This window comes from Agelaius phoeniceus, chromosome 5, assembly GCF_051311805.1.
Source record: "Agelaius phoeniceus isolate bAgePho1 chromosome 5, bAgePho1.hap1, whole genome shotgun sequence".
NCBI classification, from domain to species: Eukaryota; Metazoa; Chordata; class Aves; order Passeriformes; family Icteridae; genus Agelaius; species Agelaius phoeniceus.
In genome coordinates, this window is record NC_135269.1 from 52010652 (window position 1) to 52033541 (window position 22890).

Here is a 22890-nt window from a genome sequence, read left to right on the forward strand (position 1 = left end):
AGAGTATAGAGTACTTAGCACAAACTTTTAAAAATTTATATTTCAGTATTTTGAGGCCTAATTTGATTTATGTTACTTCCAGAGGTATCATTATTTCCAGTACTAGTGTTCTGCCATCAGTTTCAAAGATTCTGTCTGACTGAACATCTCTGCAATCACTTTTAGGTGAGGGGTTCTGAGCTCTGAGAGCAGTGCTGGCAGCTGGCACCCAGCAGTGCTTCTGCCTGGGCAGGAAGTAGGGAAGCACTTCTTTGCTCACCTCAACCCCTTGGGAAGGAGGCATCTGTGCTGCCTTTGGAGCTGCTGCAGGTCTTTGCTTTCTGCTGGCTGGTCAGTGAGTGGGGAATGAGAACAGGCTGACAGACCCTACCGGCAGTGTGCATTTCCCTCAGCAGGTCAGGAGAAAATGAAGAACTCTATTCATTGAAATATTTTGGCTTGCAGCCTTTGGCTTCAGATGGGGACCTCTCTGAAGGTGGTGCAGCTTAATGAACTACTGATTACTGGTTAATTTAGCATCCATAACACGCTGTTCTGTCAGGCTGTGCCATGCCCATTTGCAGTTATCCATTGATTCATGCTCATGTGTGAACAAATGTATTCCACCAAAGAACTATCTGTATTCCACATAGCCTTTCAATGTAACAAACAATGGATGCCTTCACTGAATTGAAGACAAGCCCAAGAAATTTCCTACACCACTCTGACTTACTCAAATAATTTTATTTGAGATTTCTGTATGATGCATTGGACTGAGTATTGCTCCAGATCATGGACACAAACCCACATGTGGGTCTAAGTCTTCTTTTTTGCCCTTACATGTGTGTGTATTGATCATCTGTGGCCTGACTACATTGCTCACCTTACACAGTACCCTATTCCTGTTGCAGTTTGATTAACATCAGAAAGGCTATATGGAGAAGATGCTCAGCTGTGTAAGGAGGTCTGAATCATGTCTCTATGAATTATAATCTGCTGTATTCTCTGTAATCTCTCTACGTCTGAACATTTCTTCATAGTAACCCCACCTAACAAAAAATGTCTTTGCTTTGCCCAGACCTGATTCACAGCTGGTGTGAAAGGTGATGCTCAGATTCACTTGAACCAAAGAACCAGCTCATTACAGACCTGCAGTGGATGTTAAGCCTGCCTTTAAACCTGGACAATGAAATTGAACAGATTCAGTTGAGACTGAGTGACTTGGGGCCTATAGTGAGTCATTGTAATGTCATGTGCTGAGAAGCTCCAGGAGAGCTTTGCCACTGACCTTTTGCTTTGTAATGTGTAACAGCAATGGATGGCAGCAAAAGTAAAGGTAAAAAAACTTCCTTATTTTGGTGGGGGAGAGGAAGGATTAAAATTGAAGTTTAGGAAAACTAACAGCTATTAAGAGCTAAGCCTTTAAATTGAAGTTATTGTGTTTACCTTATAAAATATTTATATCTATATCTATAGATATATTCTGCTTTAGCTTCTTTATTCAGTTCAGATTTTTTTAAACTTCCAGGGAATTTACACCTGCTTTAGTATCTTGAGAGCATAGAAACTGTTAGCCAGTTTTGTTAAATACCTGTCACCAATGTCAGTCTGTATTTAGACTGGTTGCTCCTGGTTTATGTATTGTTGTCCCATAGAGCTGAAGTGAAAATGTTGTAATGCTTATGCACTATGTCAGTGAAATGTGCTTATAAAATGTTATGTGTCACTTCATAATGTGTTTTCAATATTTCTGTATGCTTATAAGAATAAATGATGTTAAGACTTAAATAAATGATTTACTTGGGTAGCATAAATTCAATTAAACCAACATAAGGTCTACATCAGCTAAAGTTCTGGTAATTTGTGGAAATTTATGCAAACTAAGCACATGCTGTGGGTGAAATGTCCATGTTCATGATTCGGTCTGTGCTGTATATCCCGTATGAGGAAATGCTGGTAGAGACAAGTACATAAGGCTCTGTCAGTTTATGTCAGAAATTTGTCCAGTGGTTCTTCTTTAGCCTAGGGTACAATTTCACACAGAAGAGTGTGGGAGTGTCTGTGGTAGTACATCTATCTGGACACAAAGGCTTTTGAATTTAGGTCATGTATTTCTGCGAAGAGCTGCAAGCCCAGTTCTGCATCTGCATCACAAGGTTGTCTTAGGTAGAAGACCAAAATCAGAATTTGGTCTAGGCTTCTTACCAATTATTAAAGGAATCAAATATTTAAGTGAATGTAATTTTACAATTTATTTTCTATTTCACCAAGTTAGAGCCCTTTCTTTTGCAAAGAAAACCACATTTACCATACAACAATGGCCCTGGAAGAGGAGGAGTTGGAGGTAGCTCTGCAGCTGACTGAGGACAGGTAGAGTTGCACATATGAATGTAAGGTATCTCATGTCTTGAGTGCTCCCATGTGGACCACCAACTACACCAGCCAGTACCAAAGTTAGGATGTATTTGATTCCTTAGCTCCACAAATGGGTCACCTTACAGGACAGGGTCACAATGTGGTGCTGCATTAGTGCCCTTTACCAGGGAGAATCCAGGGTGCAGTCATGCCAGGTTGGCTGGAAATTGGTGCTAGGCAGGACCACAGAGCATGCACCACATGGAGAAATACAAAATATAGTGAAAACCTTGGTAACAAGCAATTTCTTTTCCTTCAGTTACCCTTAAATTAATACTACTCTTACAAATGATGAAGTAATTGGTTTACTTCATACAGGTTGTACAGTTCAGTCTTTGGAGAGACATGATCCAGCTTGTGTCTGTACTACAGCTATTGGAGAAGGGAGAGTTTGAGGCAGCAGAGAACACTTACCATGATGTTCTTAGCTGGAACCTGTTCTTAAACCACAGTTGATCCAGAGAAATAGATATTGATTTCTAGAGACAACAGAAATCGGAGTTTGTTTTATTTTATCTGAACCACTTCTGCTTCAAGATGATCATGGACCCAGACCCCAGTTCTTCCCAAATGCTGAACTGTAGACTCCTCTAATGAGCTGAGGATAAGCAATACCAACACACTGACAGGCTTTCAGCTTTTATCAAGTTTTCTGATTTAGAACTCAAAAAATCTGAAATTTGGGGAAGCATTATGCTCATTTCTTATTTCTCTCTCACCACAGCTGGGTGTTTGACTTAATAAAAATTATATTTTGAGCAACTTATAAAATATAGAATGCCTGGGACTCATTTTGTTCCACTTCAGTCTGACTGGTAAATGTGTGGGATTGTGGTTCCAACTTGACCAGCTTTAGGTGTCACTGACATCTTCTTTCCACTCCCAAACTTTCCTCTCACTCCCATCTATCCATCATGGTGTGCTGTTCCCTGCTTGTGATGGCACAGCTGCTCAGGGACCTTTGACTTAATCTGGACTGGGAAACCCACGAGGTCAAATGTTCCCTTGTTAAAATACAGGTGCTTTCCCACAATGCTTTTTTTTTTTCTGAAAGTCGTACGAATTCCTCCATCTGACTCACATGGTTCTGCCCATAATGTTGAGCCAGGGCTAAGGAAGTGGACAAAACCCACAAGGAAGTGGTAACAAAGCCATAAGCTGAGTATTGTCACCCAAGACAATGAATTGTGAGTAAGCAGCCTTGGTGTGCAGTTGGCAGCATCTGTCAGGGCTCACCCAGCTCAGTGGTGGGTGTGTGTGTGTGGGTGGGGAGGGCAGTGCCTGGCACCCCCTGCTCTCCTCCCTGCCTCCATGGGTGACAGCAGGCAGCACATCCTCCCAGGGATGGGGACACTGCCACGGCAGGGCACTGCTGGGCTCCCCCAAAACTGAGGGCTCCTTGCAGTGATCAGCCTTGGTGCCTCACAAAATGCCAAAGTCAGGATAAGAAAAACTCTCCTGGCATGGCCCAACTTAGGAACGTGGATATTTAATGTGTTTTCTGAAGTAGCCTTTTGCCACTGAGTCTTAAGGTTGAAAAGGCTTCCTGGCTGAACATAATCATGTAGCTTTTTTGTGTTTCATCAGCTTTTTACAAATGCAGTGTTCTCGGCTAGGGTCAGTGGCTTTGTAAAAATGGGAATGATAGGATTGTTTAGAAAGGAGCTAACAGCTCTCACCAACAGAACCTCAGACCAGCTGGGACTTGTAATGCTGCACATTTTTTTATACAAATCTTCTTTTAAAACTCCTTGCTAAGATTAAAAAGATGTTGCTTAAATTAAAAATTATATCAGTTTTGCACTGAAACCATTTGTTGCAGATAATGAATTAAATTTGCACATCATGCACAATAAGGGTACGTATGAAAATTTTTTGCCAAAGAAAATTTGATGTTTAAGATGCTGTGGCAGACAAAACTTCTCTTTTCTTTATCTTTCAGGAAAACTAATTTCCTGTCAATATGTGCTAGATTCAGAGAATGAGAGTGTTTGCAAACACAGGTTACTCTAAAAACAAGTTGGAAATGATAGTTCTGTACATTTTGAAGAACCATACTGACTGGGAACAGTGCAGCATCTCAGACACAAAAGTTCTATTCTTCTAAAAGCCTAAGGAAAAACAATGCTGTGGCATATTGCTTAATGGATTTAAAGCCCCTGGGTTGTTCTCACTCAGCCATGGGACTGTGTGCCTTCCAAATACCGTAGCATGAGGCAGCAAGGAGCAGCTAGAATCCTGTTAGGAAAGAGGGGAGAATTCCTCCAGTGGCTTCCCAAATTAAGTTTGATTTAACTTTGAGAGTTAACTTTCCTGCTTTTAACAGTTACAACAGATCAGATTATCCCTTGTTGAATGTCAACAGAGTAATTCCAAGGCAGCATTTTTCTGATTCAAGGAATACTTTGTTTAAGCTGTAATAAGAAAACAAGGGGATGTGTGAATATGTGTTGATATCCATGGATATCCACATGCACACGTAAATGAGACTATGCATGTTCATACTGTACTTCATGTGTCTGTGAGCTCCACTCAGAAGCAGTAGAAGATTTCTGAGGGGTGTGAGACTTTGTTTTCTGCCTGGCAGGAGCAAGCTTGGAGCAGTTGCATAACCTTATAGCCTGGCATGCATGGCCTATGCTGCTGCACAGATTATGTCTATTATGTAACCCTTTTATACAGGAAGTTAACAGCATCTAACAAGCTAAAAATAAGCAGACTTCTATAATTTCAAACAACAGTATTTTAAACTTCCCTTATGTGGCTGCTTCTGTTTCAACATTAAATCTGGCCTCTTCAAAAATTTTATTGATTTTTTGACTAGGGTGATATTTTAACACACTGGCAGCCTATTTTCTCAGAGAAAGTCAGAGCTCCTTTGTCATTTTCCCATTACAGCAAAAACTTTCCTAGCTTTTATTTAAGGTGCTCTCCAATGTCTATGAAAACAAAGCAGCCTAGTGCATTAGTCCTGTTTTTTTTCCTCAGACAGTCAAGAAGTCTCATATTTGTGGGCAATTTTTGGAAAAGTTATGTTTGTTTTCATGTTAGTAATAACCTTCTCAGTCAATTAGACAGCAGATTATTAAGAGTATTTATTGTATTGCTCCTTCCAATGCTGAGTTTGCTTGGTAGAACTAAAAGCATTTAGTTTTTCCCTCTGCTGAAGGTGCTCCTTGCCTTGGCTTTGTTTCCAGGTGCCCTGTGTGCTATGGAAACCCTGCAGGGCTGACAGCTCCCTCCTGGACAGCAATATGGTCAGTGGCTCGTGTACACAGAGCACAGCTGGGTTTCTTAGCTGACACTTGCATTCACCTTGTGTTGCTACCCTTGCCCTCCATGTGTGGCTGTGCTTGCCTGTCCCCATCATGAGGAGAATGCTGAGCATTTTAATGCCCAGGGAATTGCACTTTAATGCCCTGAGCATTTTAGTGCCCAGGGAATCTGCCCCTCCATTTCTGCAGGTGCATCCCAGTGGCAGTGTTAAAAAAGGCTCATGCCAGGTACTGCCTCCCCCTTGCTGGGCTGTGTGAGCTGGTGGGTGCAGGGAATACCCAAAGCACTGGCAGGGCAGTTTGATACAGGATTTCCCTACATGGGAGACCAAAGGCGCTGCTGATGATTCTGATCTTCCTCCAGTGGGGCCCAGGGATGGGGGAACACTTCTCCCAGGCAAGATGCAAGCTGGCTCTGGTAGGGACAGGACAGAGGCAGGGCCAGTGCAAGCCACCCACTGCTCTGTCAAAGGTGCTTCCTCAAGCTTCATAAAGCTGAGTCAGGCTCAAAGATCCCACAGAGACCTTGAGTATCTACAATGGACAATGATGCTATTTGCATGGGATTAATTAATACAAGCATGAACTGAAGTCCTTTGGAAGCTTTGGACAAATATTCTTTTTTTAAGTGTCAGCATCAAACTTCATGGTGTGGAATTTGGGCATTTTTTCCTAAATCTAGAAGTAGGGACGAATGAGACAAATTCTCCCTGGGCCTCCATAGGAATTTAGGTACTGATACACCTCAATTTAGAAGGGGTAATGATGTGTAAGCACCACTGTTGTATTTATCTCAGCAGCCATTCACAGGTCAGAGCATACTTGGATTAAAAACCAATAATAAGCCAACCTGATTTCACTGCAGATGCTAATTTGAGTGGTAGAGCTACTTCACTTTTCACATTAACCTCACCAGAAAAAAATCTCCTAATTTTGTTTTGCTTTCTCCACTCTTAAAGGGGCATAACCTCATCTGCTGTAAGACAGTTTTTATCATCATAGACTTGGAGTAGGTGGAAAGCAGGCATGAAATATTCAAGTTTGCTTTGTTCACCCTTGGAATTTTCCTTTGAGACTGGTGTTAGTCCATTAGTTCCCAGCACCCACCAGTTGCTCTAAGGACTGTGAGCAGCAATTCCTTGGAATATCCCCTCTGTGCTCCATGCAGTGAGCCAGCAGGTCCTGTGACAGCTGATGAGAGCTAGATGCAAAGGGACTGCAGGGCCATGGCCACTGAGAGAAGCTCATTAGGTTTGTTCAAAGTCTCCATCCATACATGATGTTTACCCAGGTTTACATGAACCCTGGCTTAAAATAATTGCAAAAATCCCTTAGACTGACAACACTGAATTGTTGCATTTTCTGCAACACTAACATTTAGCTCTAATCTAATGCTCAGCTGGTGGGGATGAAAAAAATCAACCTTCTTGTTGTTATTGTTATTGTGTTACAGCTATTCCGTAGGAGTAGGAAGAGAGGAATGTCACCCCTATCTGCTGGCTGGGTGCAAGCTGTAATCACTCTGCTGTGTGTGTGGGTGCTTGTTCTGCTCAGTCTGGGGGCTGATCTTACCCTACTTCAAATACACAGCAACTCTGCTGGACCCCAGGAAAGGTGGTGGGAGGAGAGTCAGCTCCTTTCTGCTGCACAGGGCTAACCTTCTGTTTAATTGCCATGAGAAGAACATGCTCGGAACATTAAGCGCCACTGGTTTAATTTTCACTTAGGATTTACCTTACAATTGCATCAGGAAAGTGGGCAGAGAGGAAAGCTGCCTCTCACAAGAACCAATTCAGCACAATTTAAAATGCTATGAGCTGTAAGAGAGGCAGAGGGAGAGCCCAAGCAGCTCTGATGCTTTTAAATGGACATTTTTCCTGATGCCAAGTGGCTGGCTAAGCTGGATTGTGGTCCCCTGAGCACATGGCCCATCTCCCACTCTTTGCAGTGTGGCTATTTTGAACTGCAGGTAAATGGGCAGTGTAAGCATGCAAAATATAGCTCCTAGTGTAAAGGCTCCCATCTTTGGAAAAGGCAGGTCCTGGAAAACCTTTAGGCTTAAAACAGGTGTAAAATTGTGCTATTGACTATGGAGAATCTTGTAAGACTGGACAGGGGCCAAAGAGGCTTTGTGATTATTTCAGTGTATGCAGAAAATGACCCAGTCACTGGCACCAAGAGCATGAGGAAAGCACAAGCTAAGCAGAAGGACTGCTTCTATGGATGTTTCATTAAATCCATCCATCAAACCCTCTGCCTTTTGCTAGGACTAAGCATGAGTCTAATCTCCCAGGCTGGACCACTGTCAGGTGCAATTGTCTGCAGATGAGAGACATTTATGCAGCAGGAAATGGGGGACATTTTTAGATTCAGAAGTCCAGCTATCTAGTAGGCCACCAGAACATATTTATTCTCATGTAAATCATAAGAAAAAAATCACTACAATAGAAATGGAGCTGAGATGCCCTGATGAGCCCAACAAACAGTTGTAGCTTGTCTGCTAAAATGTGATCTCTCTCTAGAAAATTGCCTTCCAGTAATTCAGCATTTTAGCTTTTGATAAATTTTTCAACTCATTCCTTACAGTGCTAGGGAAATAGCTCTATTGTATCAAATTCATACTTTAATCTGTAGCATTTTGAGGAGGCCCTGTCCTAATTTTGAAATGTTCCTCATCAGTTAATGATGCTAAGGTTTTCTAGCACCTTCACCAGGATCAGTGAAGGATTGTACTAAAAGAGTTTGAATCTTGGTTATAATCAGTCACCAGTGTCACTGGGTCAGGCAGACAATTGTGCTATGAGATCCATTTTTATTATCCTTCATTAATTTTTATGATTATTATTATTTTATCCATTTTTATTGTCTGTTATGCTGCATTTTCTATCCCCTGCATTTACTAAAACACCAGAGACACTCTGCAGAATATCAGTGAGGGAAATCCCTGAAGGCTGCCTTGATCCAGTGAGCCCCCATGCATGAGGAGAGGCAGAGAGAGCAGCAGTGCATCCTGCCATGCCCCCCTGCCCCTGTGCCTCTCCAGGTCATTTCCTTGGCCACCAGCCCCCAAGCACATTGCCACCAACTCTGGGTCCAGCACAGACAGCAAAATTCTCTGCTGACAGCATGACTTCCACTGGGAAAAAACTCATTCCATCATCAGACTTCTGTGTGTATCAACTTTAGCTTTGCTGATAAAAAGTCAACAAATGGACTATTCTGTAAAAATCCAGGGATTTTGTTGGATCTCTGTGGGTGTGAAAATTCTTCTTTCAAAAAACATTCCCGTCTTTGATAAGAGTATTTGGCAACTGGCTTGCCTGTTGAGACAGCCTGATTTAAGTCCACCAAGGCTGTGCTGTTTCAATGTCATATTGTTGTAGAAAGGAGAAAATATCATTGTGCTTATTCTTAATTTTTGTAATCTTTTGATATGAATATTGTAACATCACTGGAGCAGGTTTTCTGTTACAAGATAGGTGACAAAGCTTGAAAATGAATTCCTGTGTTCTAGATTAATTTGGGGAGAGAGATACAGGGTTTATATAAACTGATGAATGTTTTGTCATTTTCTTATCATTTTGCCAGCTATTTTTTTCAGCAGTATCTTTTGTTTTGGTTCAAGTACTTCTCTCTGTGTCTTCATTTCAGAACAGCCTTTTTAAAGCTGATTTTGCTTAGTCTTAGCTAGAGCTGTTTGCTGCCTAGAAAAGACACACAGTTTCTACTTTCTCTGCATTGGAAATTGCTGTTCATTCTGCATTTTCATTATCAGCTGGATGCCAAGTTGGGCTGCCTCTGTGTTCCCCTTGCCAAAGGAAAATCTAGTGAGCAGAAAGGGTATGTCCACTATGATAGACACAAATGAAAGAAATACCAAGCAAAAAGAGGAGGATCATTTTTTAGCAATCCTGCACAATTGGAAGCAATTTGAAAATTCTGGGGAAAGGGAAAAATATTGTAGCAGAGTTTGGGCACATCCTTTCTGCATGTTGCAAACAAGAGACTGTTCTCTGATGGAGCATGTGAGTGTGTTGTGGCTAAATGTATCAAAGGGAATAAAATTAGAAGCCAGAAGTCAATGATTTGCCATGACACTGAATAAAAAAGAGCAATTTCCTCCTTAACAATAGAGCTCCTACAAATATCTTTCTGTGCTAAGTTACCCAGGAAAGGTTTCTCTCAGGGGTCAAGGTGGTCTGCCACTTTGCAGTCTTCAGTGACCTATAATGATATTGTGGTTGTTATGCTGTTGCTGCTGCTGCTATTTTTGTTATTATTATTTTCTTCAGCTTGCTGATACTTTGCCATGTGCTAGCTCAGAGGACTTTGGAGCAGCAAACCAGTGCATTCAGCAGGAAGCAAAGCCTAGGGCTAATTGCACCCCAGTCCTGCCCGAGGGGAGATGTGTGGACCCACAGTGTGGAGCTCTGAGCCTCCCCACTTCCCACTGGGAGGCAGATCCCAGGAGTGCAGCCTGTGGAGAGCCCCATGGGTTTTGGGGAGATGCCTTGGGGTGGCCTAGGGCATGGCTGCCTGCCAGGGCAGGGCTCCTGCCTGGGAAGTGCTCCCTGGAATCAGACAGGGAATGAGACAGAACTCACCTGACTGAGGATGTGCTCAGCACAGGGTGACACCTCCCTGGGCCAGTCTGTTACAAACAAGACAGCAGAGGGTGGCAGCACAGGGAAACTCGCTGCAGCTTAGAATCACAATGTGAAAAACAAGCAATTGTAGGGATTTGCTGCCCTCTGGCAGGATTTTTTTACAGCTCGGATTTTCTGTGAACTGCAAGAACAGTGCTCAGCAATAGTGCCCCAGCACAGCAAGGTCTGCATTTTCCAACTGTTTGTTTGCCAAAGCTGCTGATCAGCAGTGCTGCAGCCTCCATGGAACCCTCCTGGAAAGCCAGAAGTACATGTTGATCCCAGGCATGGGCTGGTGTAAGGAGCAGGGCTGCTGGGCTGGCAGGAGGTCCCTGTCCCTTTCCTCCATCTCTCTGCAGCTATAGGGCAGCCTGACTCTCTAAAGATTGATTGTCTCCTCAAAAGAGCAAACTCATCATCTTCCAGTTTTGGCTGTGCAGCCTTTTGGTGAGAAATTCAGTTTTGCCTCCCTCTAAAGCTGACAAGCCCTGAGTGGCTTAGCCAAGTTGGAGTTCTAGTATATGCTTTCTGAGAGATAATCAGGCTAATTTTCTTTAACACCATTTTCTAAAAGGCTCAGTAATGCTGCTGTGGCACCTGTGGGTATGTGGATACTGAGTTTGAAAACCTGGGTTTGCTGTGTTCTGTGAGTCTCCTGGGGTGAGATTGTCTGACAAAATGTTGAGTTCTGCAGTCTCTGCCCATCCTGCACTGCTCCTGTGTATGGGCTGCCCATCAGCAGGAGCAGCAGGCACACCTTGTGTGCTGTTAAACAATCTGGTGCCTCAGACTGTCAGAAGATTATATCCTAAAAGCATCAAAGGCTTATTAAAAATACCTAGTTTGGTTACCTTGGATGTTGATGGTTTTGATGAAATTAAGTTATGCTAGGCTTAAACTAAAATAGCAGAAAAATGGGGGACTGGGGAGGCCCATAAAAGCACCTCAGGTGCATAGATATTCCTCACATTTTTTCTGTTTTGAGGGAAGGGAAGGATAGCATAGCTACACTATTCCCAGCAGTACCTATGTAACAGCCTGGCTGCCCATATCCCACCATGGTCCTCACCTCCAGCAGGTCACAATCCCAGGAGAGATAAAAAAGTAGGCTAGGACTAAGTAAGAAGAACAACAATAGAACTCAAATACAAATCCATGATGGTTGATTGTATAGGTGTATGGGAATTTCCTAGGGTTTTGAATGCAGGGGAGACCTTGGAGCTGGAAAATGATACAACTCTCTCTCTCTTACATAAATATATATATATATATAGGTTTGCTGTAGGGACCTTGTGATTAATAATGCTGCCCATAGTAGTGGCACAGGCCTTAGCTACAAAGTCCACATTGCACACTGCAGTGCTGTGCAGAGATATCAGCACAGTGTCTGCAAGGCCCTAGCTGCATGTGATAGTGGAGGCAGGCTAATAAATAGCTCAGGACAAGTGTTCATGTATCTGCTTTATTGCTATCAAGGGTTTGAACTTGGATCCCTTTATGGTACTGCACAATGACAATGAAATGTGTGTGCTTGTTTAGAGCTGTTTGGAGTACCTCTGGCTGGCATTGCACAGACAGGCCAGGGATGCTCATGAAATTGTGAAGATGGTGATAAAAGCCAAGGCTTGGTTACAGAGTCACTCTGGTTGTTATTGAGAAAGCTTGAATGGTAAGGAAACCATGTCTTCATCAGGCTTTCCACTGCAACAGCCACAGCCACTAAGATGTCCTGGGGCCCACTGAAGTGGTGGCAACACCCTCAGTGAATTGATGAGAAAAGTAACTGCAGTAGGATGGCTCCCAGACCTACACCAATTTACTTTGGCTGGGAATTTCCCCCCTTTGTTTGGGTTAGATTGTGCTCACCTTGTTTCTTCATTATTAGCATGGTACATGCCTTAGAACTCACTGATACCAATACATATATTTATATATGGAACAAATATTAACAGCTTTTCTGTTATGTTTTACAGACAGACTGGGAGATCTGCCCAATGTCCTCTCTTAAGTTGTGTAAGTATTCCTGTAAATGGAACTCAGTTTGCATTGTTCACCTTTCAGCCCCTGGCATGGCTGCACTTACCACTTATCTGGACTTCTCTTGCTTTGAAATCAGCCTGATCAGCAGTTTGGCAGGGAAAGCCTTTCAAGGCTCCTGGAATGCCTGACAGAGCTGTGCTTCCTGAGGTATGGTGTACTGAACCTGAAAATGTTCTATATGGTTTGAAGCCCCCCCAGCTATGGCAAGAGGGCAGGCACATCACAGGAAATCCATGTTAATGGTGGCATACCCTAAAACTTCAGTTTTCATGCCCATCCAGAAAAAAAAAAGGCATGGAATTAACTATTAGATCCCAGCTGAGGTCTTCACTGCTCACACTGGAGACCTCAGTGGGCCTGCAACTGTGTGTGGTGCAAAAGATATCTACAGAGGAAAGTCCAGGAAACACATAACTGAAATGGAAGGGAACATTTCAGCATATGATGTTGGATGTTATCAAGTCCCTTTGAAGAAAGTGCAGAAAGTTTTATGAAGGAAACAATTGCTTTAAGAATGGGAAGCAAACCGAAGAGCCTGTGAGGATGCTACTTATACCCTGACTGTCATAATTACTTATATACTGTCATAATTACTGTTTCCATGATTAGAACTACACTGGTTCCTGCCCAAAGAGTGAAGTTCTGAGAAACAATGAATTTTTCTGTCTCTGGAATAGCTTTGCAGCCCTGTATCTTTCCATGGACATTTAGAAACCCCTTGTAAACAGTCAAAAACATTTTGTACTTTTCTCAGTTTAGGTGGAATGAATCCATAGGGATTTCCCCCATGGCATCCCAAGATTATGCTTTGCCTGTATTTGTGTATACCTGACTAGGCTGTCAAGAGGAGTCTGTATTATTTCTCTCTATTAAAAGTTTTTGCTGGAACAATGTCGGCTGCATTTATCCTTTAACCATTCTTGCAGATGGTGCATCAGGATGGAAAACCTCCTACTTGGGCCAGCTCTGCTGGTTCATGCTAATCATCCATATGCTTTAAAGAGCACAATGTTCTGAAGAAAAAACACAACCTTGAATATTTTTTTTCTTTTTTTTTTTTTTTGCTTTAATTCCTAACTAGGCTGTACTCAAGCAAGGCTGTACTCAATCATTTGAATGGATTAAAAGGAGTTCAGAAATTTGGTGTAGTACATAGGAGGCTGTTAATACATGAATCCTCCCTCAGGTATTTCTGTTCAGGTATGCAATCACTAATCCCCAGACACTTGCTCTTATTTTAGAAGGGAAACTGAAGCAGAAATGTTAGCAACTTGGTCTGTGTACATAAGGATGGAAAATTGGAACCAACAGTCTTTCTGCATGCCTCTACCTCAAAACCATATAATTTAGCCCTGTAATACCTATGTTGGTCCAGGCTCCAGAACAGAGGAGTACTGGTCACATCAGCTGAACACATCCAAACACACACATAACAGTACTTTTGGGATAAGTCCATTACCCTAGACCTTTTTTAATGTTATTCTGGACATCCTCCAAGAACCTGGATGGGGGCAGTAGAATTCCTGTGAAAAATCAGCATGGTTTGTCTGTCACTGCCCTGTTTCTGTTCTCACCTGCAGACAGTGACTGCACTACCTGCAGACCCCAGTTCCTCTGTTTCAGAGTTTAGCAAGTGAGCTGTATTTGCTTTTGAATGCTATGTCTGAATTTTCATGCCAGGTACTGAATCTGAAGTTGGCAGCCTGTCTGAGGAGGAGCATTAGCTCCCTCTGCTATTGGGTCTCACTGCTCCCTCACCACTGCCATTACTCACACACTACCCTGCCCAGCAAGGAGATTGGAGACACCTGCCTTGGTGTTTTACCCAGCTTGCTCTTCCTTAGCTTTGCAAGGACAGGATGGACAGACATCAATGACTGCTGCACCCTCTTTGCCATCTCATGTCCAGTTCCTGCCTCTTTTCCCCCTCAGGCAACATATCTCTGTGAAGCTTTTCCCATCAAGTCATTTCTTGATGTACTGTGGCCCTCAAACTCCCCTAAATCAGTGATGTTGTCGAGGTAGTCACTTGCTTATCAATGGCCTTTGAAATTCTGTGCTTATGGCATAGTAATTCACTTGTTGCTGATCCTTGGTCATGGCTCAAATTAAGGATAAATATCCAAGCACCAAATACCTTCTCCTTACAGCCTGCTCTGTGAGAAGGACAGTGAAAGACATCTCTCTGGAACAAAATGAGAAACAATGTAAACTTGAAAGAATATTGTAACTGAAATTCTTAAAATTTGCCAAGTGTTGCATTTTCTCTTTCATTTAAGGTTGCACAATGCTGGTATTTCCCTCCTATACTGTGGGCCTATTTACAGTTGCTTTTTCTAGGTTTTAATAAGAACTGAATGAGCTCCTAGGGAAGATAGCAAGAACAATGCATGCCCTTGGAATTACAGCTCTCAAATTGGAGAGGGACTGGAAAACAACTGATTGACATAGCAAAATGGCTGTCTCCTTCTCCTTATCAACAAAAAGAGAACTGAGGAAATGTTTTGGGAAATTCTTGTTTAAAAAATCCCACTTTAGTGAAAGATTTAAGTTGCTTCTAGTAATTGATGAGTTATCAAATAACTGTGATTAAATTTTTGCATCAGAGTGGATTAAGATACCTTTTTTCCTCCTGATTTATTAATTTCCTTATTACCAGCATCTCAGGCAGTACCTAAGTTTGTAACTTCTGTTTAATACTCATTGTAGTCTAGACAGCAAAGCTTTAGCCAGAATAAAATATAGTTCACAGGGTCCAGATTGAAGCCCTGGTCTGGGAGACAGCCTCATAACATTCTACTGGATTACTTTACAAAGGATGTGAGATGCTGAATTAACCTGACAGTGATATCTTTACTCTTTTCACTGTAGCAAAATCTTTTTAACACTATTGGAGAGAATGCCCTGGGAACTACAGGCATTATTATTTGGTCAGCTATGACTTTAACTTCTTTAGAGGTAAACCTTAGCCTGGCTTAAATGCATTGTGTAAGATCCTCATTTTACCCTGTTAATAGAGAGTATCTGACTGCACCAGCCCTGAGTACTTGGCACCAGCAGGGCTGAGTTCTTAACCAGCCTTTGCTGTCCTCCAGGCAGGACAACATGGAATGTGGTCAGCCCTTCCTGGCCTAACAAGCCTCTTGTGAGGCAACCAGTAGTGGGAAGCCAATGGCTAATACCAGGTATTTTGGATGATTGCTCCTCAGTAGTTATCATCCTGGTTAAATTCTCTCCCAGCTGGGTAAAACACTAGGAAATTATCTAGAGAATGATTAGCACACCAGACAAGGTCTAGTGGTGGTGCTCAGCAATTTGTCAGGTTTTGAGGACTGTCCTTGTTCGTGGGCAAGAAAAACAAAGCAGGCTGATCAGATGGCGAGGTTTTGTACTACACATCAAACCTAGCCATGTTAAAATCAAAGACTGATTTTTGAGGCTCTGCCATGTCCTGGAGTTTTCAGAAAGCCACATATCAAACTTTGTCATAAAAAAAGACTTTTTCCTTAGAGCTATGTGAAATGGGTGTTTTGGGCTGTTTTTCTCCTGGCAGATAGTATAGAAAACCCAGCCAGCACGAGAATGAATGGCTGAAAATAAATGTTCAGTTGTCCTCAGCAAATTCAATTACTTCAGCCAATTTTTTAAACATTTGGATGTGGTCTCTGTCAGAATCAATATGAATAGGAGGGTGAATTTCCTTCTACCCCAGTCAAGTGACAAAGGCAAGCTTCTGGAGCTTCTCCATCAGCTCCAGACACCCACAGTCTTGCCACACAGCCACGCTGACATGACCTGCTTTTCTAGCATATACCATGGCTTCTTGAAAGATCTACACACTGGTGTTTCCTGGGGAATACAAGTGGCTGAAGTCATTTGCTCCTCAATAGCATTGTATTTTCAGTATAAAAATTCATATTAATCCTTTAAATTAGTGAAATTTATGTTATCTTGGATGAATTCATTAATGCAGGCTCCTTACATATTGCATATTTTTTAGAATGCAAGAGGAAAAAAATAAAGTGAGTAGTCTCATATTAGCTAAAATTTCTACCATTTACAGAGCAACTGAAGAGAAGTGCAAAAATTCACTGATTCTGAATTTGAGCCCTACATTATCAATGTCACAGCAGCAGCTGAGGTGTGAACGAGTATCTTTGTCAGGACAATATATCATGTGTTCAAAGAACCTGGAGAACCTCAACATATCTGCACTTAATTTTTAAGACCTTCCAGATAGATGCCTTGGAGAACCAAGGTTTTATTGTGAGAGGAGAAAAAATTAATGAAGATCTGGAAATAATGGCAGAGACATGGTCTGCCACAGTGTCAGGGCTATGAAGGAACTGACTGTGATGAAGTGAAAGCTGTTGAGGACCATCCAGGCAGCTCTGTAGACTCTGCCTTCCCCAGATGTGCAGGTACCTTCTCTAAGTACTCTAAGTACTCTACTGCTTAGGCAAAGGGCTGGCCTCAGGCAGTCAAGGGAAAGGTGGAGTGGATCCAAGGAAAATTTTCACATGCTCTGCAGCTGAGGGCTGAACATTGTCATTGTCCCAGACAAAATCCAAACCCTGCAGCTGTGCCCTGAGGTTTACTGCCCATAAAGCACAGTGGGGAGTGGAGCCCCTTGGAGGCCAAGTCAAAAATGCACAGATCTCAGGAACATGTCTGGCCCTCGATCCCATTTTCTGAGATGAGGCTGTTTAGCAGTCTAGAAGCCTGGTTTCTGCTCAGCTAACAGCTACCACCACGACAGCAGAAAACTGCTGCTCCTGAATAAAACAGCACGAGGTCACTTTTCTCCTTTGTAAAGCAAAGAAGAGTCTACCCATATCATCTGGAGTCATACTGGATATTTCCTTCCAGAAAATGAATGATGAAGGGAGATTCCGAGTTTCTTTTCCATTTGAGTGAATTCAAGTTCTTGTTTTCCTCTTTCATGGTCAGTGTGATAAAAGTTTTCACACCTTGAGCCCTCCACAAGATAAAGAGGAATGAAAGAGTCAGGAGCTGAGAAAGGAAGAAAAATTATTAGTATATTAGTATATATACTGAGAGAAGAATGCATATATTCTAGTCCAAAACAAATTGTCTCACTGTGTTTTTTTTAAAGCCATGACTATTTAAAATAAAATTAATAAGTAGTGCTAGAGGCAGGAGTATTATATATATTATATATATAAAACATATAATATATATAATATATATACATATATTATATATAGGAGTATTATATATGACTTTGTATTAGAATATGTGTAGCTGGATAAAAAAATACCCAAATAGATATAGAAAAAACAGGGATCAGTGAGACCTATGCTGAGCTCCCTGCTTTTTCTTCTATTTGATCCAGGCAAACATTTGCAACATAAAATCCAAATTCCATCTGCTCCTCTTATTTCTTTTTGTTTCAGAACCTTAAAGATCCCATCAGGCTTTGACCTTTGTGAATTTGCACCTCCTAGCAGCTTTTCCTTTTTTAAACACAGGTTATTGTCCTCATATATACTCAGAGAATTACTGCTGTAATAAATATGTTAGAAAAGCAATTGTGCATTGAAAAAACATTATATTAATAGAGCTCTTGAAGGCAAGTGAGAAGAACTTTCATTATTTTTTTAACAGGGTTCCATTGTAGAGAAAAGTATTTAAGATTCCATTTAGGGTAGGAGAGACTGTGATTAAACCACAGCCAATCAATAAGAAGTTAATCAACTTTACAATGATCCTTCTTTAAAGAAAAAAATTTAAACTTAATTCAGGCTATTTATTTCCAAAAAATAAATTAAGGATATCCACCAAATTTTTTTTCTGAAACATACCTTTATAGTGAAAAAAACTAGAGACTTTAAAAAAAATATGGAATGGCTATCTCAGAGAAATGCAGTTTTTTAAAAATCAGAGTATGATTATGGTGGATTTTTCAAAGGAAGGGTGTAAAAATGATTCATTTGACATTTTTCTTGTGCTGTAGGGCTGAAGTACATGTTAGCAGGAAACAAAATGTTTCAACATTAGAATTAGATGTTAGTTTGACTCTTCTTGCTGTCTCCATTAAGGTCACATCTTACAGAAAGATAGTCACACTCCCAGTAACTGAACAATAGGGGAGTGAAACAGTACTTGATAAAATCTTCTGAGAATATGTTAAATTTGCAACTGTCTCCAATACATTAGTGCATCCTGTATAAGTGTCTATCCAGGTATCCAGGTAGGCAGGCACAGATTTTTCCCACTGAATAAATCCACTGAAGTGGGGCAGCTAAACTAGAAATGCACCTTTTAGCTGGGAGGGCACCCCCAGTGGGCTTAGCTGGTTTTTTATATCTCAACAGTCTTGGCAGGCCGGATGATTTTGTGAGGGTCAGGAAGCTGGGATCTGCAGTGTGAGAGGATGAGCAGGATGGCACAGTGAAGAGATGCTTCTCAAACCCCATGGACATGGTCTGGTCTCATGGGCAAAGCTGTCCCAGGTGTCCTCCCGATTCCTCTGCTAGCATCCCTCTCCTTTTGAGGCTGGACATGACCATGGGTGATACGTTTGCATACATTTGTATCAGCTGCACTTCTAAGATCAAATCCTTTCTCTTCTGTTCTCTTGTGAAGAGCACTTCTGATTTCTAATTTTATAACTTTTTAGACTCCTGTTTTCTTCTCTTTGTGTTTCCTGTTGGCTACATTTTGCTGTCTTTAACTGATGTGCTAGCATTTGCACATTTCTTTCCAGGGATCAAACCATCACAGAGCATCCTGTGAAGAATCAGATGCCTTAAATGTCACACCATGAATTTCTCTGCCTATAGCCTCAAGATTTAGACATACCAAACATTACCATTGCGATGACTAAATTACTTTATAGCATGAGTGTGGAGGGATAGAATGTAAGAGAATAGTGCAGAAGGCAATCTCACCCCTGAGGAGTTGCAGCTGTACTAATCACCAAAGATTAGGAACAGGCCTGCCCTTAATAGGCCACAGCTATGTCCAATAAGAAGATGAATGCTACAAAAGAGTGGGGTAGCTGGGTGAGGAGAGAGATGGAGTTTGTTGGTTGTGCTGTGAAGAAGGAGTCAGTGCTGTGAGGAGATGCCCATGAGAAATCACTGAGAAGGTATGGGAACTTTTGAAACACGATGACAACACATGAGGTAGATACCTAAGCAGGCCTGAAAATCTGCACCTGAGCTGGCAGCAGCTCCATGGTTAAACTGTAGATGTGGAACATAAAACAATGTGTTGTAATGAAACTAACAGTGGAAAAAAATTATTCTAGCTGTACACTTTTTTTCCTGCAGTGGATTGAAGTTCAATTTGTGGTATTATTCCTACTGAGTGGTAGTGAGTTAAGTAACTCCTACTGAGTTAAGTAATCTCTGTATATCCATGAGAATGGATGCTTTTAAATATAATAAACATACTTTCTCCTATTACAGTATAAATTGTGATTCTTTCTTTAATCTTTGTGAGACTTAAAAATTCTTAGCACTATCAAGTGGAAATAATGCATGAAAATAAAAGACAGGGGGCAGATGATAAGCACAGGGCCCTCTTATTGCTTTTGATGGTCTGATCCAAAGCCATAGGAAGTCAATGGTAAGCTCCCTTGGTTTCAGTAGGCCTAGCATCAAGCTGGGGTGCCTCCCAGGGATTTACACCACCAGGGTCTTGGGATCTTGATAGGTGTCTCTTCCATGTTAGAACATTCCTAAAATAAATCAGAATGCATGCACTGCAAGCAAAAACATGTTTTAAAGAAGTATGTATAGATGTTTAAACACAGAAATATCTAAAAGTGTTTATTATCCAAATTGATTAAGATTTTGATAAGCTACTGAGCATTGAGATAACAAATAAATATCCTATGTGATTTGGATTTTAACAGTACTTTTTGGTATAAGGTATGAGAATAACCCTAAATGTTCCTTGGCCTTATCAAAAAATTAACAAGCAACTATAAATCTGCTAGTATCTCACTAACAGTTGAAACCATGTATGTTGCAGTGTGTTTTTATTTTGCAGGTTATTGTTTGATTTGTTGTTTGGTGGCTTTTTGGGCTTTTTTCCCCTTGCTTTGGCGTGACACAGACTTTGTTATTCAATTGAGCCAGGTGTCAGTTTACTCTTTGCTACTTAGCTAAGGTTCCTGCCAAGTTTCAAGCCCCTTCCTCCCACATCCAGTTGTTAACCCCTCCTGTCCCAAGCAGTTTTCCTCCCTCGTATCCCTTGCCCTTGTGTTCTCCCCCCCCAGTTCTCCAGATTAGCTGAACGTTGTATCCTCCCATGAGACCTGCCCCCCTGTATAAGCTGTTGCTTGCCCCCAGCTCAATGCCTGGGACCCTGAGACTCGGGAGTGTAACATCAAATAAAGGAACCCAGTGCCACCCCAGGCCCGTGCTGTGGCTGTGGCCTTTTTGTTCCGCGTTGTGCCTTCACTGGTAGCTGGGATCCTGCGGAGCCCCAAAGAGGGGGACTGTCACCATCCTGCTGTCACCATCCTGCTGTCACCACCTAGCCGGGACGTGCGACACATGTGGAGTTCTCAGCACATTGAGTCTTTTAGCAGAGGCAACCAAGGCTATTGGAATGTCTTGTAGGTGGGAATGAGAACAGGACAGAAGGAAATCTGCTCTGACGTAATTACCTGCTGATCACTCTCCCAGGCTTTTCTGTGAGTCGCTTTGAAATGGGAAATCTGATACTAATTCTGTATTTCGGGTTATTTGGAACATTCACTTTTAGTAATTGTCTGGCACTGGGTACCACATATCCCACCAGCTTTTGGCAACAAAGATATCTTCTTGTTTCTCTTCTGTTTCCTCTCATCCCAGAAAAGGACAGATGTTTGACGCTGGTGCCTGGTTGCTGTTACACCATGAAGTGGCTATAAAATTCATGGCCTTGTTTCCTCATGTAGATCCAATCAGGTAACCCCATCTGTATGTTCAGCCAGTTAGGAGGCACAGATCCATGTGACAGCAAGGTTCAGTTAGTGTTACAAATTAAATCAGCAATTCCAATGCAGTGTAGGCAGCCGTCATCCCAACCATCCTGCTTTATTCAGTATTAAATTATTTTTCTCCCATTAGCCTTGAGGCAGCTGAAGGGTAATGCTGCACCTTCTTGCCCATTTCTGCTGCTTGATATTGAAGTCAGGATTTTTCTTTATCACTCAACCAGTTCCAGATGTCTGGATGTTGATCTTAATCCCAGGCTGGAGCTCTTTGCTGCAAATCAGTTTGACAGTCAAGTGCAAAGTAGATTTGCCTTGGCATAACTCAGGTGCTTAACTCTCTGAAATGATGCTTAAACTCAGCAATAACACTAATAAATACAGCACTTTAAACTCTGTACAGATTGCATCTCACATTCATTTTTAATTGTGTTCTACATTGAAATTGATGGGAATAGAGCTCCTAAGTACACCTAATGACTTAGATTAATAGTTAGGAGTTTGTTTCTGTTATTGCCATTTTTATATAGAGTGGATTAAAAAGTAACTACTGATCTGAGTCCTCATACCCTAAACCATGACAGATTATTTTATGCATATATTGTAAAATTTAATTGCCAGTGTCATTGTACTGAGAATAGTGGAACAAATTATGTATCTTTTTACTGATACTTCCACCTTGTGCTCCACCAGTGTAGAAGGCTGAGGAGTGCCACATTCTGAAAGTTACAGAATTATATCTAAATCTTAATATATCTTGAACCCTAACCTGCTGAATTGGTACCTGAATTTTCTATTAGGCTCCAAATTTAATGCAGGATTTTCTAACTTAGTCAATGAGGCTGCTTACTCAGATCAGTTTTCACAGTCTCCCTGCAAAACTACAGACTCCCGACAGAAAAATGAAGTCTCAACTAAATGTGACTTTCTGGGTATTTAGAAGTGTGGAAAATGTGGCTCTTTTTTTAACCCTCACTGGATGTGGCTGGTGAAGGCTTGAGCATTTATTCCCTGTAGATTTGTTTAGAGTTGGAGCAGTTCTGCAGTTTCTTGCTGCACATAGAATTTGCAAAGTTAAGTCCAGACTCTTTCCAAATCTTCAGGCACAGGTCATTGAAATGGCCTCAGTACTGAAGGCAAAGGCTTTCCCAGCTTTTCACTCTCTCTGTCAGAGTTACCAAACTGTGTTAAACAAATGGGACAACGGTGAGTTTCTCCCAGAGAGTGGGAGGAAGGATGGCAGCTGAGCATTTAGGGAAAAAGTCCTTAGTCTTTATTTCAGAAATGCAGTCATTTTAAACTAATACATGCCTCTGCTACCAAGAAAATCCCTCTTTATTAGAACACAACACAGATTTTAATATCATTCCCTTATGGCAACATAACCACAAAAGGTTTACAAGTAACTCTTGAGAGGGAAGAAAGGGGTGTTCCTATAGGTCATAAAATCCACTTCTCCACTTCTTGAGTTAGTGTTTTCACTTTAATAATAGACATTTTCTTATATTGCTTTATATTTTGCATTGTGATTTATTGTAGAGTAAATATAAAAATTCTAATAAAGTCATAAATGGTTTTGGTT

General features: G+C 41.5%; 1 pseudogene; it reads left to right on the forward strand.

The window, feature by feature from the left end:
• Positions 1-1881: 1881 nt before the first annotated feature.
• LOC129119352 (hyaluronidase-4-like) lies at positions 1882-20952 on the forward strand (annotated as a pseudogene).
• Positions 20953-22890: the final 1938 nt, after the last annotated feature.